The sequence below is a fragment of the Pelodiscus sinensis genome, chromosome 3 (assembly GCF_049634645.1).
Source record: "Pelodiscus sinensis isolate JC-2024 chromosome 3, ASM4963464v1, whole genome shotgun sequence".
Lineage (NCBI taxonomy): Eukaryota > Metazoa > Chordata > Testudines > Trionychidae > Pelodiscus > Pelodiscus sinensis.
The window spans coordinates 27,056,376-27,081,921 of record NC_134713.1 but is presented as its reverse complement, the minus strand read 5'-3'; the positions used below and the strand labels follow the sequence as shown (position 1 = coordinate 27,081,921).

General features: G+C 42.8%; 1 protein-coding gene across 1 annotated transcript in view; it reads left to right on the top strand.

The window, feature by feature from the left end:
• The first annotated feature begins 9,156 nt into the window (after window positions 1–9,156).
• HPCAL1 (hippocalcin like 1) overlaps window positions 9,157–25,546 on the top strand; it is a 190,488-nt gene continuing 174,098 nt past the window's right edge. The window contains exon 1 of the mRNA XM_075923505.1: window positions 9,157–9,346. The gene's annotated coding sequence lies outside the window, so the exon portion shown is untranslated. The remainder of the gene's footprint in view (window positions 9,347–25,546) is intronic.

The following is a 25,546-nucleotide window of genomic DNA, read 5'->3' as shown; positions in this document are numbered from 1 at the left end:
CATGATTTTCCGGAAATGCTTTTAACGGAAAAGTTTTCCATTAAAAGCATTTTCGGAAAAGCGCATCTAGATTGGCAGGACGCTTTTCCGCAAAAGCACTTTTTGTGGAAAAGCGTCCGTGGCCAATCTAGACGCGCTTTTCCACAAAAAAGCCTGGATCGCCATTTTTGTGATTGGGGCTTTTTTGCAGAAAACAAATCTCTGCTGTCTACACTGGCCCTTTTGCGCAAAAGTTTTTCGGAAAAAGACTTTTGCCTGAACGGGAGCAGCATAGTATTTCCACAAAAGCACTGACAATCTTACATGAGATTGTCAGTGCTTTTGCGTAAATTTAAGCGGCCAGTGTAGACAGATGGCAAGTTTTTCCGCAAAAGCAGATGATATTGCGGAAAAACTTGCCAGTCTAGACACAGCCAAGGTGTTTCATTGAAGTTAAACACAAGAACAGGTGATAAAATGAGAATAATATTTCTATGGGGAAAATATTCAGCAATTTTTTGTTACTTTTCTTATATATATGAGTAATCATGAAGATAGATTAATAGGCTGGTAATTGTACAGGATCTTTTCACACTTAGATCACTAACCAGAATCAGTAGTAACAAAGGCCAGATCCACAAAGGGATTTACATGCCTAAACCCTGGATTTTGGCATTAATGTAATTCACAAAACTCTTAATCATCTCGTGCCAAAACGCACACCTTGCCTACATTTCCACTGTATGACCTCCCTTGGTGCCTGAATTTCACTCTGTGGTGGTGAGTCCCATGGCCATCTTAATGACCAGAGCCAACCTTAAACCACATGAGGATAAGTGTTCCCCTGCCAATCCTTCCTAGGGACCCCAATATAGTAGGTGCACAGAGCACACTTAACTCCACATAAAAGGACTAACTCCAACTGAACTCAATGAAAATTAAAGATAAGTACATGCTTAAGTGCTTTAATGACTCAGACACTTGACCTCTTGACCGCAGTTTAACTAGTCTGAGGCATGCTGCCTTAATGGTGTATGGCAGTGACATGCAGGGTCTGCAGACTATGTCTAAGTGTCTCCAAAAAGATATTGTCACCAAAGGTTGTTTCAAACTGATCTATGGACACCTGGAGGCCCTCAGACTATGTCTAAGATTTGCCAAGAGTTCCACATGTCCATTTGAAATTTTTTAGGAGTCTGCAAATGAAAAAGAGTTGAAAACCACTGGCAGAGGGAAACAAACTATACATGCTCCATGGATAAAGAATGCCTTTGGTTGCCAGGGCTCACAATTTAGTATTTTTCACAAGTGTCTTTAATAATTTTAAGTCTTTAAACATTGTAGTAAGCTATTGGGTTTTTCACAGGCCACACCTCAATTAGCTCACTGCTTATGTTTCTGCAAGTCAAGGGGGGGAGCTTTGAGAGGTGCTTGGCTGGAAAACAGGAGAACTTCTGTTTTCTAGCTCCTTGCTTCATGATAATGATGGGCTGGGCTATTTCAAAGAGTTTCACGTCATTTTAAGTTTCTTAAATGCAATGATAGCTTCCAGTCCAAACATTAGATTGGATAAATCTGACATCTCCTACAAAGAGGAGAAATCTATGGGCTGCCAACCACAACTCCTCTCTACTTCAGAGAAGTGGAAACCAGCTCTACCAGCTGGCTTATGTAATCAAGGCTATTTCTGCAAAGGGCCAGTAACGTGTTTGGGATTAACCTTGTTGTTTCTAGTGTGTGGGAAGTTTGAGGTCCCATGTACCGGCTCCATGTATTAAGAGTTAGTTCTCCCTCTTCTCTCTCTGTGCTGATAAAAAAAAATAGGGGTATATTCACACAAAATTGTTTTTAGTTGTATTTGCCAGGGCTGAAGAAGTGTCCCAGGCAGAATTGTGCACCCAGGTATGTGTTCTATCCAAAGATGTGAGTCCACATGCATGTACATTGACTGACCAACCGAGCTTGTGCAGTGCTGCTGCCATTCAACTCATCCACAAGCTTATCACCGCTGACTCTGGGATCTCTCTGCCCTCCATCTTGGGATCAGGTGTCCTCATAGTGGGGCTTTCAGACAAGCTGGGTTGCCATTCCCCTGTCCTTTCTATTGGTGGGAGGGAGCATCAGAGAGAGCTACTGATTTCCCCCAACTCCAGTAGCTAGCTCTATCCTGGGCATTTCTGAGGCGTCAATACCCTCCAGGGAGCATTAGGGTGCAGGACCAGGAGTAACATCCCTTCACAGAGTAACAGGAAAGGGGAGACCCTTCTACTGTCAGTGTTGCTGCTATGCAAAGTGGCAGTGATGAATAGCACCTACCAAGGCTTAGTACAGTGCTTAAGAGAATCCACTGAGGTAGCAGCATACCCTGGCCTTTGAAGACTGTGGGAAGGTGATTATCCAGCTGCATCAGAGAGGTCAGGCCAGCATAATTCTGCTTAAAGAAAACAATGGCAAGTAGGGGAAAAAACGTTTCTGAGTCACACAAACGAGCAGGACTTTGTTGCCCATCTTTGTGAGCAGACTCTGGAATCGGGGCTATATGGTCCACATAAATTGTATGCAGCAATGTTCCGTCAGTGCGGGTTTCCTAATCTTTTCAGACAAAACTTTGAAGTAACCCCGGGGATGAATTTAAAATTGTGCATTACAGTAAAGAATTGCCAGCGGGTGCAAGTGTTCAGCATATGCGCCAAAACACTCATCTTCATTGTGAAACAGACATCTGAGTGCTGAGGAAGATCCCACAGTGGGGAAGTTACTTCACACAAAATCTGGAGGAGCTAGCAAAGTCAGTATAATTTAAAAATAAATAATGTTTTCCCTACTGCAATGCAGAATTCTCTATCATCACCACCACAGCCCCATTAACTTGAAAGTCAGAGCTAATATTGGTGAAGTACAAAAGGGACTTCCCAGCCCTGATGAGAGTCCCATTATCTGCACTCAATAATTAATAAGCCAAATCTTGGGGTCATTATTCCATTCTGACTGCATTCTGAGTCAGGCAAAACTCTCCTTGAATTCTTTGATATGTTTGTCTGAGTAACAGCATTTGGCCAAATAATAATAAACATTCAGAGGTATTACCATTTATTTGTATTACAGTAGCACCTAGGAGCTATAGTATAGACCAGGACCTCATTGTGCCAGACACTGTACAAATGATAATTCCTGCATCAAAAGGTTTACAAACCCTTTCTTCCTTGAATACCTCTTAAAGGCGTCATTTAGTTCAGATATTCTGATGTATAACAGCTGCACAAGTATCCTACTGAACTATTGTTGTTCTCTTCAAAATCACCTACCTTCACCGTCTCATAAGGGGTGCACACCTGTAACAGGCAAACCAGGCCTGTGGTAGGAGTACTGGCATACTAACAGCATTAAAGTTCGCATTGTGCAGCTGGTTTTCCCCTACAGAGTAGGCAGCAGTTCATCTACACCCCACTGCTTCATTCTTCCCCTGAGTTTATTTGGGTCACGTAGGGCCAGAATTTCAAAAGAATTTGGGCACCTAACTCCCAGTAGCTACTAATACTTAATGAGTTAATATTTGCACTGTTTTTTAAGGCAGAAAGGATTGTGCACATGCGATTGCTTGTATATAATGCATTAGTCACTAAAGTACAATTGAAAAAGTTATCTAGTTATTTCAGATGCAATCAACTGTGTAACAGTCTCACACTATGCTTGCTATAGTGGGACTGGTATAATTAGATTAATCAATTAAGTAATGTGAACATTATTCAACATAACCCTCTAAGCAAAGGAGATTTCTATTTATCTTATACACCCAAAGTTAATGATCCATTCTGAAACCTATCTTAGAAGGGATGTAATTTACATGCAGAAGAACTTGGAAGGGGAAAAATTCTCCCTGACCCCTTTTAATATTTATATGAAATTGCTTGGCTGAGCAGAATCACCTGCTACAATGTCTAATGAATATGCCAATGTCTAGAGATTCATGAGAAAGAGAATTGGAGAAATAGATGAGATTATAATGAACTAACCTAGGAGACATGCATTCCAATACAGTGTATGGATTAAATGCTATGGATAGGAAGAGATCTGAAAGACTGAAGGAGATGATGAATCTAAGCAATCAAGCAGAACCCCTAAGGAGGATATACTGTGGAAGTCAGCTGTGCTCACAGTTATTTGTACATTCTCAGAATGATAAATAATGTAAAGCCCCTTCATAATATTATGTCAAAATAGTCTGCTATTTCTTTTTCCACAATGTAGTAACATCCTAAACAGCTATAAAGTTGAAAGCATTATTACATTGCTGGGCGAGAATTCTGAGCTTGAGACAGGTAGCAGTTTTACTCTCTAATAACACACTTGTGCCTCTGTGTTTCTCTTTTGCTCTTCTTGTCACACATTAACAAGATTCAGATTGTATTTTTATGAGCAGCATGGTTAGAGAGCTAGCAAAATCTCAGACAATGAAAAGCAACTGCACAACCTTTTCGTAAAGGAAGAGAGAGCATGCCCCAAGTTTAAAGTCTCCGAAAGTAGGTTCAGACACCTAAGAGAGAATTTAAATTAGTTTAGAAAGGGAAACAGATGCAGGACTATTGTAGAATGTTTTTCAATGAGTAAACTTCAAGGAAAAAAATGAATTTGGACCAAATGTATACTTTTTGGTGTTTTGTGCTTCTTCCTATAACGTCTCAGTGAATCCTTTATCTCAATACATGTGGAGGAAGCTAAGAGACACTGGCAAGTGTTTGACATTAACTGTGCAATCTGACTATATTTTCAAAGCTATCAGGAATAACCTGAGGTAACTTTTCATAGGGGGAAATATACAGAGAGAGGAGAGAGAGTTTTATGGGATTTGGGGTTTGATTTTTAGTCCCCCTTGTGTTTGAATCTTGAAGTCCTGGTCTTCAGTAAGGTCAGGGCTGGCCTTACCATGAGGCGAACTGAGGTGGCCACCTCAGGTGCCAGACTGTGGGGGGGGGCACCATTAGGACCCAGAGTGTAGAAAATTGTATCTGCTGCTGGTGCATAGGTATTCTCTCTGCAGTACCATGAGAGGAGTAGAACAGGAAGAAGGCAAAATTGGGACTTTTCAAAGTTTTGGCCCAAGCAAAGGGTCATTCGGGCATCATTTGAGCTCCCTGCCTCATGTGCCAAAATGTTGTGGGCTAGCCCTGAATAGGGTCAGAATTCCACCCCACACATATAAAGTCACTTACATTTTTAACCCTCCATTTAGGTCAGCTAGCTCAAGTTTAAAGCACTACCTAACACAAGATAGAGATTTGTGTGTGTGAACAGAAGTTAGACTAGTCCTTAGTCTAATAAAATGGGGCTAATTGCAGCTCTCCTTCATTTAAATGAACTATAAAATACATCCCTTTTGAGTAATTCTAGAATAGAATATAAACTGGTTGTTATGACAGAAGCTCTTAATTGCTCCTTTTTATTCTGGCTGCTGCTTTCACTATCTTTTATCGGGGCCTTGGGTACTGTACTCCTGGTGTCATTTAAACAAGACTTTTTGACTCTGTGTGTTGCGCTTCACATTTGGACTCATTTTTGCCAATGATTTTCTGATGTTGTACTACCACCTGAGTATCTGTGTTAATTCTTTTTTTTTTTGGCTAGAAGGTTAGACACAGCTCAGTCCAGGTGGTAGTACAACCTTATTGATTCTTGTTTGCTGACAGAGGCTATGTCTAGACTGCAGAGCTTTTCCAGGATACCAGAGGAATGTGTATGCTTTTTCAGAACAGTTTCCGAAAAAGCGTACATGTTCTTTCAGTATCCCTGTATTCCTCTTGGTGACAGGAATAAAGGATGTTCCAAAAGAGGACTTTTTTCTGAAATTTGGCCAAATGTCAGAAAAGCCTCTTTCGGAAAACAAAGCAAAAAAAGATATGCAAATTGGGTATCTTTTGCCGACTTTTCTTGGCAGTCTAGATGCCTTCAGGGCATCCCTTATCCCACCTCCCCTCCACCCGTGCTGTCCATGTGGAAGGCGGCATAAGGGACACCCTGAAGGTAAGGTGGTGGGATGGGTTCTCCTGTTGACTAGTGGCTAGCTAGGGCATTCACCTGGGGAGGGAAGGGTAGTCAGTCTATAGTGGCAAAAATCTACTTTACTTCAGTGGAGGCAGGATTTCATCCTGGGAACAAAAGCTTTTTTTCTTTAAAGGAGAAATGCTTGTCTGCTAGTAATTGGGATGATAGTCATTCTGTTTTTCCATCCTACAAGGTTTCTGTAATCATGTGGTATGTATATTTTCTATGTATCAAGAAGAGAAGAGGAAAAAAGTATGCATCTGATTAAATGAGTTTTAGCTAAATCAATTTGTTAGTCTTTAAGATGCCAACCACAGGACTCGTCATTGTGTTTTCTGAAACAGACTAACATGGCTACCTCTTCGGAAAAAAGCATATTAACTTTCCCATGACAAAAACTGGAAATGACAGACACAAGAAGTAGGAGTGTGGGGGATGCTGCAGCACCCCCAGGTTTTGCACCTGACTTCCTCAGGCGTGGGGGCCAGTCCCAATGCTGGCTCTTCCAGGTCCTGCCTGCCTCATTTGCTTTGCAGAGAATTCTGCTATCAATTTCAATACCTGTACTCCGCCTCCCCGAGAGGTGGTAGGAAAGACACAGCACGATCTGGGTAGATTGATATAAGCTATATCACTCAGCGAGGGGGAGGGTGTCACACCTCTGGCTGACTTAAGTAGCAGTGTTGACCAGGCCTGAGAGAATTTTCTTATCAACCTACCGCTGGCTACAAAGGCGTTAAGTTGGTTTATCTGTGTCACTTGGGTATGGATTTTCACATCGTGGAGAGAAGTAGTTATATTGATCTAATTTCCTAATGTAAACCAGGCCTCAGAGTGGCCACCTGTTCTGCTTTTTGTCAGAGCAACCCTGTCCTATTAGAAAAATTCAAAAAAGGACTTTTGGGAAATTTCTTCTCAGCATGACTCTGAATTATAGCACAATGAGAGTCTGATAGTAACAGTCTGAGATAAACATCACACCAGCTTTGCTATATCTTGCCTTTCTTACTCCTCTGCTGCCTTCTCTTGGACTTGTTTTTCCTTCTCATCTTCATAAAAGTGAAGTGAACACAAGACATCTGGTTTAGAGAGCTGTTTCCTGATCCTCACTACCCAGGTGAAGAGGGCAAAAAATGTGATATACAGAGGTAGAGATGCAGCTGTGAACTAATGGGTAAGTGTGCTGGTATGATAGGTGAACCAATTACTGATGCCGTATGGTCTGCAAGATTCTATTCAGTAACTGCAGACATAGAAGAAACTCTATGAAAAATAAATACAGTGAGCACCTAAATGATGTATAGTCACTCTTTAAAAAAAAACCTTCCTTCAAGCTTTGACTGTTCATTTTTCTGCACATCACATGAACATAGTAATTGTGGATGTACTTGGATTGGAGGAGATAGCAGAGGCCAATTATTTCTTGAAGCTGTAATTTATTTTTCTTTCAGTCTCCTGGAAATCATGAGTTCTTTGCAACCAGCCTAAAGCTGAAGCATTATTGAAGGAAGCTGATTTAAATGTGCCTACCAGGAGTGTACAGTCAAAAGGGCTTCTCCCTACAACTTTTCATTTAGTTTTTTTTTAAACTTATTTTGCATTCCAGTCTTTGTCCTCTTAAAAAGCATGGAATAGAAAGCTTTGGCTTTCAAAAGCAGACTCTGATTTTGTACATGCATATGTACATTTTAAAATCTGCAGTGGTTTGCGTTTCAGAGATAGCTGTGTTACCCTGCTTCAGCAAAAACAATGAGAAGACCTGTGGCACCTTAAAGACTAACTATTTTGTTTCGGCTTACACTGTCATAGGCTGGAACCCACAATGCATCTCCAGACCATGAAAGCTTATGCAGCTCCCCTTCCCCCTGCAATTGTTAGGCTTTAAGGCACTACAGGTATCCTACTGGTTTGTGTGTACATGTAAACCGTTGAATAGTTATCTACCTGTATCCACAATCTTAACATTATACATTGGGTTTGTTTGCTGAGTGCAGCCACTTCTCAAAATCAGGACCAAATTGAACATTCCTTATAAATGTTGTTAGCAGCTTCTTGTAACTTTTTGGTCCCAGGATATTAGAGAGACAAGGACCAACTTTTCTCTTGGTGAAAGAGACAATATGGTCCTTTTTCAGTTAATTTTTTTTCCTCATCTCTTGTTTATGTTTGCTTTGGAGCACTTGCCCATGCTGTAGTGCTGATGTCTATAAGCATTGCAGGTTTACCACAGTGTTTCAGGGCTTGTCTATATTGTCCTACAGTGCAGACATGGGGGTGTGAATTGCAGAGTACACCAAATCATTGTGCTCTAATTGCTCTGTGTTGATGCTGCTGGTGTGAACTAAACAATATTTAGCTTGCATTCATATAGCCCTGTTTGAAGAGCCACCATGATTCAGTGGCTGGCTGCGTCTGTAACAGCACATCACAAAAGGGGTGACTCTAAAACATGCAGCAGGCCAAATCACTTTAATAGCTGAAGACTGCACAAACACTGACATTTATCCTGCAATTACCTCTAAGGCATAGAGCTTAACAAACCAAAATCACACACACAGATGGAATTTTGAGACAGTGAAAGATTAAGGGTAAGATTTTCAAGAGCACGAGTCACTTGATTTTCAATATGACTCAGGTGATTATGTCACTTAGGTGCTCTCACATCCAGGACAAGGTCAGTTCAACCTAATGGCTGGAGAAGGAGTCAAGTTGAGTCAGGCACCAGGAGGTCAGAGTCCAAGACAGGCCATATGGTGAACTGAGAGTCAGGCATCAGGAGACAGGCAGGGTAAGGTTACCAGGAAATTGGGATCAGGAACCAGATAACAGCTAGCAATTGAACACTGAAGTTGAGGACAAATCAGGGCTGGAAGTTGGAGTTTCTAGGATCCAGCAGGGTCTGGAGCAGAGACTGGCAGATAGTCTTTTATTGCTCAGACATCTCCCCTTCATAGCTTCTTGGTTTAAATACTGGTGTAGTCCCCTTATTAAAGGGGTCTCTGACTTTTTCTGGGAGGATCCTGTGTGCTGCAATCTAGCCGTAGAGACTACAACTCCCATGAGCCCTTGAGAAAAAAAGGGGAAGTGGGGCTTGTCTAGGCATGTTGGTAGAGAGGGCTCTCTATTTTGGGACAGAGGAGCCAGACTGCTGTGGAGGAGCCTTGTCCAGTCCAGAAGCTGTGGTGTTGCAGCTACAGCCTGGGACTGAGAGCCTGCGGGGCTTGGATCTAGCAGGCTGCTTCAGAGACTGTTGATTGCCCTAGAGGGAAGAGACTCTGGCTGTGTCTGCAGCTGAGAAGGACTAAAAACCGGCACACAGATGGAAACTGTAAGTAACTCACTGGGTTTTTCTGGAAAAGAGCTGCCTGGGACAAAGCTCAGCACCAGCCCAGTGAACCAAAGCTGCTGGCATTTGGTGGAGCCTGCTCCAGTGGCAGAGGGATTTTGCAGCTGGCTACTCAGCTTGGGCTAACACACATAGGACCTGCACAGTGCTGTCTCCACATATAGCTACAGACCTTCAAGCGTGCCCACGCAAGCAAGTGTCCGGGACTCTGACTCCAGAGGAGTGCACACTCTGGGGTGGGATAAATGGTGGCAGTGCAAATGCCAGATAGATAAGTTCCTATTATTTCTGTGTACTTTGTTAATTGATTTTACTCACTGTTAATCTGTTAAACCCTGTTTCTTTAAGTTGTTAAGTAAAGGTGTGTTAATTCTATGTAATCAATTAGATGTATATTATTTATAAGAGTTGTCCTGGGGTTAGATCCAGATTACTGTTGGAATAATTTTATTCCTGGAGGCTCCCAAGGCACACCATTAAGTGTATACAGGGCCAGACAGGTGGGGGCACGACCATTGTGTATTCTTACGGAGCAAGGGACTGCAGGAAGCGGGGGGACAGGGAATCCCCAACTAAACAACATCACCACTGGGGTACTCAGGATCTCCTTTTATGTTAAAAACATAAGGCGCCCAGGCACACCTGTGAGTGTGACCTGCTCCAAGTAACCCAGGGAGGAAAAAGGGGGTTATACTGGTATCAGCCAGTCCAGGAACTGAAGAAGCCAACACTCAGGTCCTTCTATGTGATCCTTCCGGGCAATCCTTCTGACTGAGCCCTACCTCACATGGTCCTGTTGGAGGAGCCTAGCCTCAGTCTCCTGTGGCAATGTGGACGTGTCAGTGACGCAGAACTCCCAGGTTCCAGCCTTGCAGGTTCTAACAGGTGCTTTAAAAACACTGCCCTGATTGAGATGGGCAAAATCACACAGGGGCTGCTTTTGCGGAAAAACTTGCCAGCTGTCTACACTGTCCGCTTTGAATTTGCGCAAGAATACTGACGATCTAATGTAAGATTGTGAGTGTTCTTCTGCAAATACAATGACTCTCCCATTCGGGAAAAAGCCCTCTTGCGCAAATGCTTTTGCGTAAGACGGCCAGTGTAGACAGCTGAGAACCATTTTGCGCAAAAAAGCCCCGATGGCGAAAATGGCAATCAGGGCTTTCTTGTGCAAAACCGCGTCTAGATTGGCACGGATGCTTTTCTGCAAAAAGTGCTTTTGCGCAAAAGCGTCCGTGCCAATCTAGATGCTCTTTTCCACAAATGCTTTTAACGGAAAAGCTTTTCCGTTTAAAAGCATTTGCGGAAAATCATGCCAGTCTAGACGTAGCCAGGAGGTATATGGTGGAACTCGAACTAAATTCCTAGAGTCACAATTCAATGATGGGATCCCTATGGTACAAGCTGGATCTGGGAGACAACTGGGGGTATGTCTACACTACCCTCCTAGTTCGAACTAGGAGGGTAATGTAGGCATACCGCACTTGCAAATGAAGCCCGGGATTTGAATTTCCCGGGCTTCATTTGCATAAGCGGGGAGCCGCCATTTTTAAAACCCCGCTGGTTCGAACCCCGTGCAGCGCGGCTACACGGGGCACGAACTAGGTAGTTCGAACTAGGTTTCCTAGTTCGAACTACCTAGTTCGTGCCCCGTGTAGCCGCGCTGCACGGGGTTCGAACCAGCGGGGTTTTAAAAATGGCGGCTCCCCGCTTATACAAATGAAGCCCGGGAAATTCAAATCCCGGGCTTCATTTGCAAGTGCGGTATGCCTACATTACCCCACTAGTTCGAACTAGGAGGGTAGTGTAGACATACCCGTGGGTCCCTTAATTCTCCAGCCTAGTATGACGTTATCAGGTTGAAATGCTAAAATACTTCCGTTTAGGATGGAGTAACAGTGTAATTTTGGGGTAGGATCTGAGCTGTATATCGACCTGGGTGTATGGCTGATCCTTTGGGATCATAAGAACCTATTATTTGATGAGACTGATTGTAAGGAACATTTACTCTCTGGAACCAGTGTTTTTGATGGTGTAATAAGACTGGAATGCCTTAGGAACTGCTTTTATGACTTCTTGTTAGCCTGTGTGGTAAGACAGAAGTTATTTTTGTTGCTGGTTTGGTATATCTCATGGGTAATAACCATCAGCATTTTGTGACAGATTTGTTATATTCCTCAGCAGCATTCATGGATCATAACTGAGAAGGCACAGTTATACCTGGGCTGTCCCTGACAATGGCTCGCCAATAACAAACAGCCAACTCCTTCAGGTGCTGTGATCACTCAGTATGCAGAGACTCACAACCAGCTAAATTGCATGAAAGCTTTCTGAGCCATTTGCAAATCATACAGAGAGGGACACCAGCCAATCACCCCCACCTTGCAGCCCGGAAATACATCATCTTTCACTGCTCAAGACTCCCTTGGACTGTGCAGACTCATTTATGAGTTTGCCACTACAGCAAGGGGTAGAGGATGTGCAACAGCCCTTGTTAACCTGAGCTGAGATTCCCCAAGAATGTCAGCCAAAATCATAACATTTATAAACCAGAATTATTAGCTATAGAAAAATATATTAAGTAGCAGGTATAGAAAGCAAAATTGATTATATTAGAAATACAAATAGAAACACAGTTGAAATTCTAACTGCAGTGGAGTAAAGCCATTTCTACACTGGGGGTATGTCTAGATTACATGCCTCTTCCGACAGAGGCATGTAAAATAGGCTACCCGACATAGTCAATGAAGCGGGGATTTAAATATCCCTGGCTTCATTAAAATAAAAATGGCTGCCGCACTGTGCTGGCTCAGCTGATCATTGGCACAGCGCACGAGTCAAGACGCAGATAGGTCAACAAGGGAAGCCTTTGTCAACCGCTCCTGTAAAGCTCATTTCACGAGGCATAAAGGAGTGGTAGACAAAGGCTTCCCTTGTCGACCGATCCACATCTTGACTCGCACGCTGTGCCAAAGATCAGCTGAGCCGGCACAGCGCAGCGGCCATTTTTATTTTAATGAAGCCGGGGATCTTTAAATCCCTGCTTCATTGACTATGTCGAGTAGCCTATTTTACATGCCTCCATCGGCAGAGGCATGTAATCTAGACATACCCATAGAGCAGGGGCGGATGAGAGTGCCGCGCTGTGTGGGGCCCCAGGCAGCACAATTTCACAGGGGGTCCCCCCTTTGACATGGCGCATGCGCTGTGGCGCCACGGCGCATGCGCGGGGCTTCTGCAAGCGAAGGGCCCGGGGCAGCCACCCCACTCGCCCTGTCCCAAATCCGCCGCTGCCATAGAGCGCCACAGCAGCAAAGCTGTACGGACACAGCAGCAGTGCTGCAGTGTGTGTGTGGTGAAGATGCTCTATGCCGATGAGAGAAAGCTCTTCTCTCAGCATAATAAAGTCACTGCCATGAGTGTCAGAAGCTGTGTTGGTGGGAGAAGCTGTCCTGCTGACATAGCGCTAGGCACATGAGTGTTTATGCCAATGTCACTTTTGTTGACCGGGGGGGATGAAATAGTCACATCCCATGAACAACGTAAGTTTTGCCGACATAAAAGGTAGTAAAAACAACCAGGAGTCCTGTGGCACCATAAAACTAACACATGTACTTGGGCATAATCTTTTGTGGGCTTGAGCCCACTTTGTCAGATGCATAAGTGGTAGTGGAGACATAGCTTGAGCAAAATTGGAATCAAGCATCTTTTCTTATCCTAATAGATGTTACCAGCAGCTCACAGTCCTTAAGGCACAGGTTGTGTTCCTTTTCAGCCTGGGCTCAATCTCCCCAGTTCAGAATCTTGTCTTTCAGATGATCTTCCAAGTGTTGATATGGGTGAAGAGAGAGGCCAAATGGTGATGTTGCTGTCCTTCTTTTGTACTTTCTTCTAGCTGCTAGAAAGAGCCTTGCTCTGACACACAAATTAGGCTGCCTCCATCAGATACATGACCTCTGAAGAGTCTCTGGGTTGGGACTGAGCCACTTTTTGATATCTGTGATGGTCACAGAAGACCTCTTTGGGGTGCTTCCCAGAGTGCTGACACAGCCATTGACACTCACCTCTTTGCTCTCTGGGGGGGGTCTCACCACCCTGTCCTGCTGGGCTAGATCACTTGGTCTCCCCCAGCCAAGGTACAGAGCCATCCCCCCCCCCCTTCCCCAGAAGCAGAAGCAATACAGACATTAAAACTCTCCAGGTCCAAGGCAAATGCAGTTTTGGCCCATCTTCCAGGAAAACCACTTCCCAAATGAGATCAGATCCCCAAAGAAATTATTCCCTTTAACAATGAAAGGAGGATACACACACTGATTGCTCCCCCAGGTAACAGTTATTTACACTGGGCTCGATAGTAAATAGAAGTAATTTTATTAATGTGGTGGAGTTCAGACTGTGCCCCCTGTGTCCTGGCGGGTTTTTATGTACCTCGGAGGCTCGCAGTTCTCCAATACTGCCTCTTGCTTTTCTCAGAGACGAGGGTACCCCACTTCATGAGCCACTTTCATTATTGGCCAGTCACTAGTTTGGAGGACAAACCCCTCCAAGTCCAAAGGTCCTTTTCCCCTCTTGGCAACCCACTAGCCCTGGGGAGGGTTGGGGGGACCTGGTGAAACCCACTTGCTTCTGATTCTGGCCTGGCTGTGTGACAGGCACAAGTGGGACAATTGCCCTTATCCCCACTGAATAGTGGCCCCTCACTGGGCCACTTGCCCAACTCTTCCCTCCGTACCTCCTCCCTGGTATCTTGGAGAAAAAAACCTTCCTGCTTGCGGCCTGTGGCTTCTGTCTCCGCTTGTTGTTTCCTCTTCTCCAGTCCACCCCTCTTCTCCTTCCCCTGCCTTGTCTGAGGGGAAGGCTTTTATAGTGGGTCTGCAGGCCTTAACTGATGGCACGTGTTCCATTAGGCTGCACTCCAGGCTGGCTGCTAATGAGTTTCAAGTGCACGCCTGATCTGATGGCTGAGTAGCAGTCTCTGGCAGCCTATTCAGGGAACATAAACCCACACACCCAGCTACCCTCCACCAAACTCCTGCAACCCACTGCCTTTAATCTGCCACATTAAGTACGGGCAGTAGGATTTAAGTGGCTGTAAGTGAAAACAAACAGAGCAAAGTGAATTACAAATTTAAAATAACAAAACCTAGAATGGCTAGTTCTAATGCATGCTCAAGCTTATTACAAACTCACCCTAAAACTGTTCTTGTTTCAGCCAAATCTCCAGATCCGGGAAGATCTTTTTTTCCCCCTGCGGTCTCTGGTTCATTCTCATGGGAGTGGCATGCCAGCCAAAGACCAAAAACTGAAAAACTTTACTTCTTAAATAGCCTCCCTTTCAGGTGGGAATTCTGTTTTAGATTTTCTCCTTCCATGGAAAATTACCTGGTCAGCTCCTACCAATTACGGAGGTCACATGACTTCCTAAGACCAACCACTGCTTAATGTAAAGAACAAAAGGGCTGTTTACAGGTGATCACCCAGACATTGAGGGAAACACCCTTTTTATTTGCACATTTAAAACCATAAATCATTCCATACTTAATATCTCTAACTGTACATACAAGAATGATACATACACAAAAATAAGACATACAGATCCAGCAGGTCACATGAATTGATAGGTCACATGAAGTATTTTGTCCAAAGCATCTTCAAGTTATGTTAACGGGGGCTGGACTTGATGACCTACTGAGGTCTCTTCCAGCCCTAGGATTCTATAATTCTATGATATCGGTGTCCATAAAATCAATTTCATAATGTGGAGTGGGGGGAAGGGGGAGGGAAGGGATAAAACAGTCACAATTTCTCAAAAGGTATACTTTGTACAAAACACATCTATGACAGTGGTGAACAGGGATGTTCTAGGATACTATTTTGATGTACAGAGTTTCCTACCTTCCCAACCCTTCCTCCTTTCATGTGGACATATATTTGCACACACTTTTTATTTTAAGCCCAACTGCTAGTGACAAATTCAAACTACATCCACAGAATTCATTTGCACTCAACATGCATGTGTAAATGGGATTTTGCATGTATAAAGGGTCACGTGCAAGTGATGATGCACAAAAATTGGATGCATAACTACTTGTGCATTCACACAGCCCACATAATGAAAATTTGTGAAATCACGTATTGAAACCAGACAAGGGGTTAAAATAAAAATGTTCTCAACCACAAAATGCAAATATGTTGAAGGAAAGCCACATCTTGACTCTGAACATTATACTTTACCACACTGTCAGATTTTGGATTTAAAATATTGGACTTTAAAAAAATAGAACCTGGAAATCACGATTATATTGCTATTTATGTGAAAAAAATACATTTAATCTAACAGACTAAGATGCCAGGCCACTGCTTAGAATTTCTAAATAGTTCTGTAACTACTAAGGCTCTGTGGGGAAAGTAGGCTCCCTTCACAAGTTGTTACAGTGAGACTCGCTAGATAGAGCAGAAGCACCATTTCTCTGTTGTATAGCCATTGGAAAGGTTCAAATTACCTTTTCAGAAGCTTTAAATGTTTTCACTGAAATTATTATTTCACCTTAGTGAATACCATGTGTCATATATGAAACAGTATTCCTTCTAGTTATTAAGTTTAGAGAAAATCTTAGTTTGCTGTAGGGATTCCTTTTGTTTCATACCATATCAAATATCTAATAAAAAGTATCTTGGGAAGCAGTGAAGTTTTACACAACTGATCTGATTTAACTGACCCCTGTATTTGTAGGTAGTTTCATGTACATCTCAGGGTCTGTTCGTGTCATAGTCACTGTATACTTTTCTGTTTTATTATATACAGTGGAATAAAAAGAAGAGACTCATTCCTTCACTGCTGCCACAATGAATAACTACTGAAGAGAAGAACAATACATAACTTCAGGAAAGCTAGATGAGGAAAGAAACTCGTCCAGCATTTTGGTTTTTTACTCTCTAATAACAAATTCAAACAGTTTAAACTTCTGAGGTCCAGAGATATTTGTTTCCTTCCAGAGGTAAAGGCTTTGAAGGCACCTTTAGAGATAAATACAGCTTACCTAGAAACAAGCCCATGTTAGGAAGGAAGAATGGTCTTGTGGTTGAAGTACTGTTCAGTTGCAAAGCTCTGCCACAGTTTTCCTGAATAACCTTGAGTATAACCTTGAGTGAGTCAGTCAAGGTCTCTGTTCCTTATTCCTAACCACAAAGTTGCTTAGAAGTGTTGTGAGGATATTTTTATAAGTAGCTGGCAGGAATTCAGACATGTAATTCTGTCTCCTGTAATAGAGGACACTCACCCTATGTGAGCGCCTCCTGTTGGCTGGTTGTGATACTGCAACCTTTCTTACTCCTATTGCCCCCTGTAAGTTGTTGCCTTTTCTCAGTAGATCTTCAGAGGCTCAGCCCTCTGGCCAAGTCACTATCAACAATGGATGGATGCACCCTTTTTCAGGCATTCAAGTCCTTTTATCTGAGACTGCTGGGCTGCTTCTGTTCTGCTGCCTTTCTAGGCAGGCTTTGAGGACCCACCTTCACTGCCCCTTTCCTGTGAATGGGATGTAGTTGGACCACAGGGCTTCTAACAGGGGACCTCAAAGGGCCAGGCACTAGGGTTGTTAACAGGTAACCAGTTAACTATTACCCGTTAAGCATTGCCTGTTAAGGTTAACCAGTATCTGGGGAGAGCCCCCTGCCCTCGTGGCGCCAGAAGCAGCTGGGCTGGAGCCAGTCCCTGCTCACGGTGGGAGGGAGGGGTGCTCCAACCTGGCTGTGGCAAGCTGGGGGCTTCTCCAGCCCAGTAGAGCTGGAACAGCCCCCTGCCCACTCCTGTTTAATCAGTTAACTGGTTAAATGTAACATTTAACCAGTTAACTAATTAAATAGGATTCTACATCCCTACCAGGCACACCCTGACACAGGTCCCTATGGATTAGGTAGATTTTGCTTAGACTTGGGTATGGACTCAAAACCTCAATGAAACTAGGATCTGGGTTCAGATTTGGCAGTGAAGAGATCAGTAGTTTTTATCAGATTTTTGCCTGTATCTCAAATGGAGATGGAAATCAGGCAAACCGACCTTATACATTTTTCTGGATCTGACCCAGAACCAAAACTGTAGGGAAGGATTTGGATCCAGGAATTCAATTCTAAAAGGTCCTCTCTACCCAAAATCAGATCAGGCTCTGATTTACAGTCATGGTTTTGCTCCATTTCCAGAATGAATGGGGTTGTATGTATTCTTTCAAAAAAAGAAAATCCTTCCAAAAATAGACATATGCCCGAGAGGTCAGGTCATTATCAACCACAGACTACATAGCAATGTCTGCCTAATGTGCAAGGAGAGCATAATATTTTATCTGGTTATTTCAGAGTACAAGATAAAAATGGTAATATCAAGTGACTGGGACCATGAAAAGCTGGAGGACTCCAGGTAATAATGGAACTATGCCAAATCAAAGAAAAGATGTTTTTGTTTTTTTCTAAACATGATCCCCCAAGACTCAGTATTTGGAATCTCTCCATTTCTTTCCATGTAAATAATTCACATAAAGACAGCAGCAGTAAAACAGAAAGAAAATGTATAGTTCACACAGAATTAAGGTGTAAAGTGGGAAAGAGAATAAAAATATGTTGAAATAAATTAAATCATATTCTAAAGCAACACTGGTCTCATTAGGTCTGTATATGAGGATGGGATATTTAATTTTTGTGACAATAAATAAAATAGATCACCAAACATGGATGAAGGAATAAATCTCCCTTTATGGCATATTGGCAAGGATCTTGAGTCTTGCTATCCTTCCTCTCAAAGTATGATTCATTTATGAGCATCAAGTGGATTGTAAGGGTTTCGTGTTGCCACCCTATGTTTTATTGGCCCACTGACCGAAATTTTACAGTTTATCAGCTTTTGGCACTGTCTTATTTAGTATGTTGAAGGAATCCCTCCACAGGGACTCTGACGACACAGCCTTTACCTGGCAGTGCGGAGAGGAGGGTCCGGGCCTGCCCTTACTCACGGACCCCAGCCCAGGGCCCTAAGGATGTAGACCTGTCCAGGTCTTGTCTGGCTGATGGGGCTTCCCGCCAAAATGCGCCGGCCAGCGGGCCAATTGCCCTGCCTGGGCTTCTTCCTCTCCCCTGACCTCGTTTCCCTTACCCTTCAGTCTCTTGCCCTGGAGGTCTCCCAGGTCCCCGCTGAGGCTGCAACCCAGCTATCTCTCCCCCCTCTTCCGGGCCAGCCTCCCTCTTTTAAATCTCGGTGCCTTCGTGTTACGTCACACTGGGGCGTTGCCCTCCTCAGCGGCAGGGCTACCTGGCGACTCTCTGCGCCTTCGTCACTCTCCGCACCAGCGTCCCGCCTCTCCTCGCCTCTCGAGCGGGCCGTCTCTCTCTCTTCCCCCTACCCCAGCTGTTGCGCGGTGGCAGAGCATGCCGTGCATGCGCGCACCTCCACCTGCCTTCCTCCCCGCCATGCCGGAGCATGGGTCTCTGAAGTGCGGGGCCATGGTGCCCCATCACATGGATGAATCCTGCATAATTTCATGCAATTTCAGTGAGCAGTCTTGGACTTGGTTTTTAACTTGAACAAAGATTTCTTTATTTAAAAAAAAAGGAATTGTTGGCTTCATAAAAAATGATGGGAGTGAACTGAAGTAAAAAGTGAGTGAATATATATTGTCAGGCCACAGTTCTGTACTGTACTACTGGGGGGAAAAGCCTAAATTAGACATCAGCACCATGATTAATGGTCATTCCTGTAATTGGAAAATGGCGGTACTGGAATGGAGGTCAAGGATGGGAAGGTGACTGAAATAAATGAGTTTTAAGGAGTGATTTGAAGCAGAGGACTGTCACGTAGTACACAATGAAAACCAAGTATTGGCTACTAGAGGGTGTGGAGAAGCAGGATGTACAGTCATAGAATGGCAAGTCGAGTTTTGCAGGGGGAGAACTGTGCTGAGCATTTGAGGTGTGGCGTTTGAAATGAATGAAGAAATGTTGCTGTTAACATAGCTAAACAAGTTACCAATATGGAGGTTGTTCATTTTTTCCTCTTTGAGGTCTCTGGTCATTATCACCTCATGAGCAGCACTCTGTTGTGCTTGGCACTGCACAGATCATAATAGAACACGTTCCTTCCCCAGAAAGTTTCAGTATAAGTAGACAAAACAGATGACTAGAGGGGCAAAGAGCAGCAAAGTGCCTGGCCCTAGCTCACACAACTGGTCAGGGCAGAGCTGAGGATAGCACTCAGTTCTTCAGGGTCTCTGTCCACCAAAGACCCTGTCAACCAGACCATGACAGACATTTATTCTCATCTCAGAAATTTGCTGTTTGTGTTAAGACTTCCTTTGTGTCTCCAGAGAGACAAAGATCAGAGATAGGAAGTAGAGGCGGGGAGTGGGACTACACCCAAATAGGCTTCTTGAGATAGTAATTGCTGAGTACCATGGCCCAGATTCTCAAAAGTATTTAGGTACCTAACAACCATTGAAATCAGAGGGATTTCAGACATCTAAATAGACTCATAGATCACAAGGACAGAAGGGATTATTGTGATTATCTAGTTTAACCTCCTGTACAGTAACTCCTCACTTAACGTTGTCTTGGTTAACGTTGTTACTTTGCTTATCTATTGCAGCACATGTTCGTTTCAAGTTGTGCAATGCTCCCTTGTAACGTGGTTTTGCCTCCTGCTTTGTCCACTACTTGCAGGATATTCTGGAAAAGCAGCCTGGTCTCATGGGGGCTCGGACTTAAGGGGCATCAGTTCCTCTAAGATCCCTGTGAAGTACTGTATGCTGCTGGGAAGTTGTCAGCAGGAGTTCTGCTGCTTCTCTACCCCACCACTGTGCTGATCTTTGCCCCCTGACTTTGGAACTGCTCCTTGGAGCCCCCTGCTTGCTGTGCTGTGGAGGAGGGAAGGGAGAGAGGGGTGCTGATGTCAAGAAGTCCCCTGTACCCTGGACTGAGCCCTGCCCCCACTCCATACCCTATCTCCACAAAGCAGCTTTATTGTGTTTCCTTCCTTCTTCCTCAGTCCATGCTTCCTTACAGAGTGTGAGGCTACATTAACAACAACACGTTATCCCGTGAGGGCTCAGCCAAATGCTAGCAAGACATTTAGTAGCAAGACATTCTTTGGGAAACATTCCCTAGTGCAGATCTTTTAAAAAAAACCACCAACCTTAATTTAAAAAAGTGTCACTGATGGAGAATTCATCATGAACCTTAGTAAATTGCGCCAGTGGTTAATTATTTTCTCCATTAAAAATGTATGCCTTATTTCCAGTCTGAATTTGTTTACTTTCAACATCCAGCCACTGGATCATGTTACACTTTTCTCTGCTAGATTGAAGAGCCCATTACTAAAAATGTGATCCCCATGTAGGTATTTAGAGATTGCAATGAAATCACCTCTTCACTTTCTTTTTGTTAAGCTAAATGGATCAAGCTTCTTGAGTCTGTAACTATTAGGCATGTTTTATAGTTCTTTAATCTTTCTTGTAGTTCTTTGAACTCTCTCCAATTTATCAACATCTTCCTTGAATTGTGGGCATCAGAACTAGACACATAATTCCAACCGCGGTTGTACTAGTGCCAAATATAGAGCTAAAATAACCTTTCTGCTCTTACTCAAGATTCCACTGCTTCATGTACAAGGATCACATTAGCTCTTTTGGTCATAGCATCACACTATGAGCTCGTGTTCACCTGATTATAAGAATCCCCAAATCTTTTTCAGAGTCACTGCTTTTCAGTATACAGGCCCCCATCAGTAAATATGGCCTACTTTCTTTGTTCATAGATGTGTACATTTACATTTAGTCATATTAAAAGCATATTGTTTGCTTGCACCCAGTTTACTTAGCAATCCAGATTGCTCTGAATCTATAACCTCTCCTCTTTATCAGTGATTATTTTATATTTTTTTCCAGATCATTGATGAAAAATGTTAAATAGCTTGGAGGCAAGAACTGGCCCTTGTGGGACCTTTCTGGAAACAGACCCAGTCCATGATGATTCACTGTTTACAATTCTTTTTCAGGATCTGGGTCCATGTGCCGCTAATGCAAAGTTTGAATGTTCCTTTCAATGGCGAGTTAAAGTAGTTTTCTCTATATGAAACACACAGTGTATGCTTTATTAAGTATCAGCTGTATATAACCATAAAATGTACCTATTTAGAATTTTTGTCTAATATTATCTTCACATTTCACTTAGAAATAAGAATTATTTAAAAACAGGATGTGAATGGAGATTTGATGATGATATAATTACTGTACCAGACAAAAATGGTTCATTTTAGAGGGAGATTAGCAACAAATACTGCCTGTCTCATAAAAGAGATTTTTATTAAGTTGAGAGGTATAATAACAGTATATTTAATGTAAGGCATGCTGTATCAAAGATTTCCAGCATTGACAGGGATAGGTTTCCACTGGTTATGATTTTTACATCAACGTAATTGTTGATTTTAGCACTAAGCTGATTTTATGATCCTGGTTTTATTTTGCTAGCTTCAGAAAACTGTGGATAATTTATTTTGGAATGAATGGCTTAATAGAGTATGTTCTTCTTTTCTAATGATGTGTGGAAGGTCCTAAATTATTGGAAATGACCTGGTTTCTGCCAGAGTTCCTAGCTATGCTTAAATGCTGGGCACCTCTCTTCACACAGACTGTGCCCATCCAGCAAATTGTCTTACTTAAACAGGGAGACACATGGTTATGAACTGTTACCAGCCTACCAAGTGGAAAACACTTCAGTCTTCTCCCCAAAGCTGCATTCCCCCATTCCATGACTTCCATTCTTGCTAGAACCCTCTTGACATCTTTTCCAGAAGTTTCACTGTGCATTAGAACATCCCTAGCAATGACTTTGCTTCTGATTCTAAGCTTTCCTCTCAATGGGATGTGTGTCTGGTATTTTTCAGGTATCTAAAGGGGTGTCACAAGGAGGGAGAAGAAAAATTGTTCTTCCTGGCCTCTGAGGATAGAACAAGAAGCAATGGGCTTAAACTGCAGCAAGGGAGGTTTAGGTTGGACATTAGGAAAAAGTTTCTAACTGTCAGGGTGGTAAACACTGGAATAAATTGCTCAGGGAGGTTGTGGAATCTCCATTTCTGGAGATATTTAAGACCAGGTTAGATAAATGTCCATGAGGGCAGGGGACTGGACTTGATGTCCTCTCGAGGTCTCTTCCAGTCCTAGTATTTTATGATTCTATTATTTTTAAAGCACCAAGTACTTGGGTTATCTGGGTGCTGCTAACTCTCTGGAGCAAAGTGAGAGCTTTAGAGTAGTGTTGAAGGACACGAATAGAGTCATTAAGGATGCTAGCATTGTTTCTTCCTGGGTGGTATGTGTTCTGTGGAGAAATAACGGAGTATCTGCTGTGAATATCACACTTCTCACAAATTCTGAATTCACAATGTGAAATCTAATGATAAAAAAAGGCAAGGGGGATTGTACTAGACTAGAGGATGGGTACTTCTACATGAGATTATATGGGTCTTGTGGACAGGAATTTGGACGTTTTTATTATTTAATAATGCAAACAAACATTTTGTCTTTCAGAGCAGAGCAGTGCTCTAATGGATTAATTTACAATCCAATTACTAGTCATGTATGCTCATTTAAGCACCCGTTTTAGAGTATATTGATTACATTTTCCAATTTACTTGTGGGAGGTTTCATTTATCCAGTTTAGAAAATAGATTTGACTTTTGTTGCTGAATTGGTGGCTGGTGTGGAGAACAGTGAAGTCTCCCTGAATATTAACTAAGTTCTGAAGAATGCCCTCAAGGAAAGTGGGAACTTCCCTTCACAAGGCTCTATACAGTTGAGTTTCCTTAAAGTTGTTAATTCTAACTAACATGAAAGATTCTGCAGGGATCAGTAATGTGCATGGTGGGGATGTAAGCACTTTAGGAACAGAGGCACTAATTTCTCTTGGAAATTTGATCTTGTTTTATGTTTTTATCTCTTTGGACATACCATGTGCTGTCAAGTATTAGAAGAGTAGCCATGTTAATCTGTATCCAAAAAAAAAAAAAAAAAAAAAAAGAGTCCTGTGGCATCTTAAAGACTAAACAAATTTATTTGGGTATTTGGGCATGAGCCTTCATGGGTAAAACCCGTGTCATCAAATATGATGACCTGGGGTTTTAGCTACGAAAGCTTATGCCCAAATAAATCTGGTTAGTCTTTAAGGTGCCATAAGATCCTCATCATATGTTGTGTGATATAACCAGCATATCAGATCCATCAAGTCTAGGTCTCTTTTTTTTTTTTTAATGGCACAATACTCAGTTCTGTCCAGAAGGCAGCTAATCCTATCAGTTAAATAGAACTCTCAACCAGATTTAAGAGGTCAGAGTGCTGTCATTTGTTGCCTAATATGGCCTTTGAAGTAAAGAACTGGCTGTCTGGTCCAATGCAGTTTCTGTTAAATTTGGTATTAATTTTTAACTTCCGGTCCTAAAGAATTGCAAGGGTCTCCTCTTCCAGAGGTGAGTGAACTGATTAGAGACTGAAATCTTAAGCTCCTTGGTCAAACTGCAGCTGAACTGGTTTAATGCACGTCTAACTGCACTGAAAAAGAAGGGTTGGCTTTATGGTTAAGGCATTTGGTTGGAGGCTGAGAGACATTAATTTAACTCTCAGCTCATCCACAGTTTTCATGCAAATCCCTTAAACCCTCAGATCCCTCACATCCCCATTTATGAAATGAGGATAAAAAAAACCCCCTTCTTTCTTCCTCCATTTCTTTGTCTTGTCCATCTAATGAGTCCGTTCTTTCAGGGAAAGGCCTCTCTCTCCATGTATGTGCAACACCTGAAACAGTGGGCCCTCAAGAGCTTAGCACAACACTACTAATAATTATTTGTAATTATAGAGACACTGGAAAGTGGTTAGGATGTGGAGAATCAACTTGCATATTTGTTTAGTTGACTTAGCTTGGATTATACAAGAAGTAGGCTACAATTCAGTGTAGCAGTGGCACAATCAATATCAGAGCACCCTTATTTTTGTGTTTGTAAAGAGCATTGGGATCTCGGGGAGTAGAGGTGCTATGTGAATGTTATCTATATGTGGTCAATACTTTTCTGACTTAAAATAATTACTGTTGTTGCCAGGATTGTTCAAGCACATTTTTTGTACTTAACTGAGGTTTTGAAAGCATTTCTCATAGTTGGCAACTTATTAAATATGCTGTCAGTGGGAATCCCACTCAAACTGATTCTGAAATACAAAGAACAGTCGGGTCTGCTCACCTGTCTTATACCATCTGGTTTTATTGAGACAGGCTTGAAGCTGGGGTACTGACTGTCCCTTTGCAAACAACAGCTGGTAGCTGGGATTGTCGTGACTACTTGAAAAACTTTCAAAGATGGGAACATTCCGCCTGCCGACATAATATCAGCTCACTGTTCTTGTCCCAGCAGCTGGTAGCAACTGTAATGGTCTCTCAGCCAAACCACATCCTGCTTAAAAACTTTGATTTTTCTTAACCTTTGGTGTTGGTTGTTTTAACTCCTTCAGACTAGTGCGGAGATCCTTTGCAGTTATTTAAAGTTCAGCTACTACCATCAGCAGTGCATCCAGGAAGGTTTTCAGAGGGGAAAAGCCCTGTTCAGGCTGTCAGTTGCCTGCCTTTAAGATTATTTTTATAAAATGAAAGCTAATTGGGATGCTCCTTGGTTTGGTTTGCAGCAATTTGATGAGCTTACTGTTCTAGTTTTGTGCAGAGTTTTGTGATCATTAGGCTATTTGTGTGAACTGCTGACCCAGTTGCCTTCAGAATGGCATCACGGGCATCTGGATGCACCCAAAGGCTTCCATCAAAGCTGTGTGTTATTGTCCTTCTACTGCCTCATGCTGTTTGCTCACAACTCCTGCTCATTTTCTGTTGTCTGCTCTGAGTTGGATTGCCCTGGCACTCCCAGCACTCGCAGCTTGTAAAAGGTCTCTTAGTTCCATAGCTCCTATTTTATTTATAAATCTGAGCACTCTACACGCATTCCCCTCCTGCTGTGTCCTCTGCCTTCTTCTAACCACCCACACGGTTGTACCTCACCCCCACCTAGTTGGTCCCCTTTAATTTCTATTGGAGCCTTCACAGTCACAGAGTGGAAATCCTTTGGAGGTAACTATTTTGACTAATTGTTACTTTACCACACTCACAAGTTTG